Below are 4,878 nucleotides of genomic sequence, written 5' to 3'. Positions count from 1 at the left end.
TGACAATGATCCCAAACACACCGCCCAGACAATGAAGGAGTGGTTTCGTAAGAAGCATTTCAAGGTCCTGGAGTGGCCTAGCCAGTCTCCAGATCTCAACCCCATAGAAAATCTTTGGAGGGAGTTGAAAGTCCGTGTTGCCCAGCAACAGCCCCAAAACATCACTGCTCTAGAGGAGATCTGCATGGAGGAATGGGCCAAAATACCAGCAACAGTGTGTGAAAACTTTATGAAGACTTACAGAAAACATTTGACCTCTGTCATTGCCAACAAAGGGTATATAACAAAGTATTGAGATAAACTTTTGTTATTGACCAAATACTTATTTTCCACCATAATTTGCAAATAAATTCATTAGAAATCCTACAATGTGATTTTCTGGATTTTATTTCTCTCATTTTGTCTGTCATAGTTGAAGTGCACCTATGATGAAAATTACAGGCCTCTCCCATCTTTTTAAGTGGGAGAACTCGCACAATTGGTGGCTGACTAAATACTTTTTTGCTCCATCGTATATACTGCTCTATCTCTCCTTCTTGATAAATATATATGTGCTTATTCACTCATACTGTATCTCCCTCTACCTCCCTCCGTTCTACAAATAAGAGATAGTGCTTGTCTCTTTGATTTGAGTTTTTTTTTTAAATCTTCAGCTCAGAGTGTGTTTGATGGCTGTGTGTGCATGTGTGTGTGTGTATGTGTGTGTATGTGCATGTGCATGTGCGTGTGTGTGTGTGTGTGTGTGTGTGTGTATACGTGCATGCCCTCACATCAATTCTCCTCTCTTCACTTCACACTGATGAAGGTTTGTGTTGCCTAATAACCCAGTACCTTTCACATGGCACGAGAGAGGGGGATGGAGGCACTCTTGCGTCTATTCGCCAGGTGAGGGGGAGGAGGGTGAGAGGGAAGAAGAGAGAGAGGGGGAGGGTGAGAGGGAAGAAGAGATAGAGGGGGATGGAGGGTGAGAGGGAAGTAGAGAGAGAGAGGGAGGAGGGTGAGAGGGAAGAAGAGAGAGAGGGGGGTGAGAGGGAAGAAGATAGAGAGGGGGGTGGAGGGTGAGAGGGAAGAAAGGGAGAGAGGGGGTGGTGGGTGAGAGGGAAGAAGAGAGAGAGGGATGGAGGGTGAGAGGGAAGAAGAGAGAGAGGGGGACGGACGGTGAGAGGGAAGAAGAGAGAGAGGGGGATGGAGGGTGAGAGGAAAGTAGAGAGAGAGAGGGGGTGGAGGGTGAGAGGGGGTGGAGGGTGAGAGTGAAGAAGAGAGAGCAGGGGGATGGAGGGTGAGAGGGAAGAAGTAGAGAGAGAGAGAGAAAGAGTCTGAGAGAACACAGAGTGAGAAAGGGGAAAGGGAGGTAGAGAAGGAAAGGCTGACAGAGAGAAGGAAAGGCTGACAGAGAGAAGGAAAGGCTGATAGAGAGAAGGAAAGGCTGACAGAAGGAAATGCTGACAGAGTGAAGGAAAGGCTGATAGAGAGAAGGTAAGGCTGACAGAGAGAAGGAAAGGCTGACTGATAGAAGGAAAGGCTGACAGAGAGAAGGAAAGGCTGACAGAGTGAAGGAAATGCTGACAGAAGGAAAGGCTGACAGAGTGAAGGAAAGGCTGACAGGGAGAAGGAAATGCTGACAGAGAGAAGAAAAGGCTGACAGAGAGAAGGAAAGGCTGTCAGAGAGAAGGAAAGGCTGATAGAGAGAAGGAAAGGCTGACAGAGAGAAGGTAAGGCTGACAGAGAGAAGGAAAGGCTGACTGATAGAAGGAAAGGCTGACAGAGAGAAGGAAAGACTGATAAAAGGAAAGGCTGATAGAGAGAAGGAAAGGCTGACAGAGAGAAGGTAAGGCTGACAGAGAGAAGGAAAGGCTGACTGATAGAAGGAAAGGCTGACAGAGAGAAGGAAAGGCTGATAAAAGGAAAGGCTGATAGAGAGAAGGAAAGGCTGACAGAGAGAAGGAAAGGCTGACAGAGAGAAGGAAAGGCTGACAGAAAGAAGGAAAGGCTGACAGAGTGAAGGAAAGGCTGACAGAAGGAAAGGCTGACAGAGAGAAGGTAAGGCTGACAGAGAGAAGGAAAGTCTGACAGAGAGAAGGAAAGGCTGACAGAGAGAAGGAAAGGCTGATAAAAGGAAAGGCTGATAGAGAGAAGGAAAGGCTGACAGAGAGAAGGTAAGGCTGACAGAGAGAAGGAAAGGCTGACTGATAGAAGGAAAGGCTGACAGAGAGAAGGAAAGGCTGATAAAAGGAAAGGCTGATAGAGAGAAGGAAAGGCTGACAGAGAGAAGGTAAGGCTGACAGAGAGAAGGAAAGGCTGACTGATAGAAGGAAAGGCTGACAGAGAGAAGGAAAGGCTGACAGAGAGAAGGAAAGGCTGACAGAGTGAAGGAAAGGCTGACAGGGAGAAGGAAAGGCTGACAGAGAGAAGAAAAGGCTGACAGAGAGAAGGAAAGGCTGTCAGAGAGAAGGAAAGGCTGATAGAGAGAAGGAAAGGCTGACAGAGAGAAGGTAAGGCTGACAGAGAGAAGGAAAGGCTGACTGATAGAAGGAAAGGCTGACAGAGAGAAGGAAAGGCTGATAAAAGGAAAGGCTGATAGAGAGAAGGAAAGGCTGACAGAGAGAAGGTAAGGCTGACAGAGAGAAGGAAAGGCTGACTGATAGAAGGAAAGGCTGACAGAGAGAAGGAAAGGCTGACAGAAGGAAAGGCTGATAGAAAGAAAGGCTGACAGAGAGAAGGAAAGGCTGACAGAGTGAAGGAAAGGCTGACAGAGTGAAGGAAAGGCTGACAGAGTGAAGGATAGGCTGACAGAGAGAAGGAAAGGCTGACAGAAGGAAAGGCTGGTAGAAGGAAAGGCTGACAGAAGGAAAGGCTGACAGAGCGAAGGTAAGGCTGATAGAAGGAAAGGCTGATAGAGAGAAGGAAAGGCTGATAGAAGGAAAGGCTGATAAAAGGAAAGGCTGACAGAGAGAAGGAAAGGCTGACAGAGAGAAGGAAAGGCTGACACAGAGAAGGAAAGGCTGACAGAGAGAAGGAAAGGCTGACAGAGAGAATGAAAGGCTGACAGAGAGAAGGAAAGGCTGACAGAGTGAAGGAAAGGCTGACAGAGAGAAGGAAAGGCTGACAGAGAGAAGGAAAGGCTGACAGAGAGAAGGAAAGGCTGACAGAGAGAAGGAAAGGCTGACAGAGAGAAGGAAAGGCTGACAGAGGGAAGGAAAGGCTGACAGAGAGAAGGAAAGGCTGACAGAGAGAAGGAAAGGCTGACAGAGAGAAGGAAAGGCTGACAGAGAGAAGGAAAGGCTGACAGGGAGAAGGAAAGGCTGACAGAGAGAAGGAAAGGCTGACAGATGCTATTATGATGCAAGTGATAAGGGACATATGAAAAGAAGTATGAAGTGAGGAGGATAGCAAAGGTGACTGAGAGAGATAAGAGAGAGATGGGAGGGATAGACACACAGACAGACAGGCTGAAAGATTTACAGCTTAGCAGCTTAGCTTCTTACCTCACCCACAGACAGACAGCCTGAAAGATTTACAGTTTAGCAGCTTAGCTTCTTACCTCACCCACAGACAGACAGGCTGAAAGGTTTACAGATTAGCGGCTTAGCTTCTTACCTCACCTAAATCAAATCAAATCAAATCTAATCAAATTGTATTTGTCACATACACATGGTTAGCAGATGTTAATGCGAGTGTAGCGAAATGCTTGTGCTTCTAGTTCCGACAATGCAGTGATAACCAACAAGTAATCTAACTAACAATTCCAAAACTACTGTCTTATACACAGTGTAAGGGGATAAGGAACATGTACATAAGGATATATGAATGAGTGATGGTACAGAGCAGCATACAGTAGATGGTATCGAGTACAGTATATACATATGAGATGAGTGTGTAGACAAAGTAAACAAAGTGGCATAGTTAAAGTGGCTAGTGATACATGTGTTACATAAGGATGCAGTCGATGATGTAGAGTACAGTATATACATATGCATATGAGATGAATAATGTAGGGTAAGTAACATTATATAAGGTAGCATTGTTTAAAGTGGCTAGTGATATATTTACATCATTTCCCATCAATCCCCATTATTAAAATGGCTGGAGTTGGGTCAGTGTCAATGACAGTGTGTTGGCAGCAGCCACTCAATGTTAGTGGTGGCTGTTTAACAGTCTGATGGCCTTGAGATAGAAGCTGTTTTTCAGTCTCTCGGTCCCAGCTTTGATGCACCTGTACTGACCTCGCCTTCTGGATGATAGCGGGGTGAACAGGCAGTGGTTCGGGTGGTTGATGTCCTTGATGATCTTTATGGCCTTCCTGTAACAACGGGTGGTGTAGGTGTCCTGGAGGGCAGGTAGTTTGCCCCCGGTGATGCGTTGTGCAGTCCTCACTACCCTCTGGAGAGCCTTACGGTTGAGGGCGGAGCAGTTGCCGTACCAGGCGGTGATACAGCCCGCCAGGATGCTCTCGATTGTGCATCTGTAGAAGTTTGTGAGTGCTTTTGGTGACAAGCCGAATTTCTTCAGCCTCCTGAGGTTGAATAGGCGCTGCTGCGCCTTCTTCACGACGCTGTCAGTGTGAGTGGACCAATTCAGTTTGTCTGTGATGTGTATGCCGAGGAACTTAAAACTAGCTACCCTCTCCACTACTGTTCCATCGATGTGGATAGGGGGTGTTCCCTCTGCTGTTTCCTGAAGTCCACAATCATCTCCTTAGTTTTGTTGACGTTGAGTGTGAGGTTATTTTCCTGACACCACACTCCGAGGGCCCTCACCTCCTCCCTGTAGGCCGTCTCGTCGTTGTTGGTAATCAAGCCTACCACTGTTGTGTCGTCCGCAAACTTGATGATTGAGTTGGAGGCGTGCGTGGCCACGCAGTCGTGGGTGAACAGGGAG

Source organism: Oncorhynchus gorbuscha, linkage group LG11 (assembly GCF_021184085.1).
Source record: "Oncorhynchus gorbuscha isolate QuinsamMale2020 ecotype Even-year linkage group LG11, OgorEven_v1.0, whole genome shotgun sequence".
NCBI lineage: Eukaryota > Metazoa > Chordata > Actinopteri > Salmoniformes > Salmonidae > Oncorhynchus > Oncorhynchus gorbuscha.
This window is presented reverse-complemented; position numbering follows the sequence as displayed.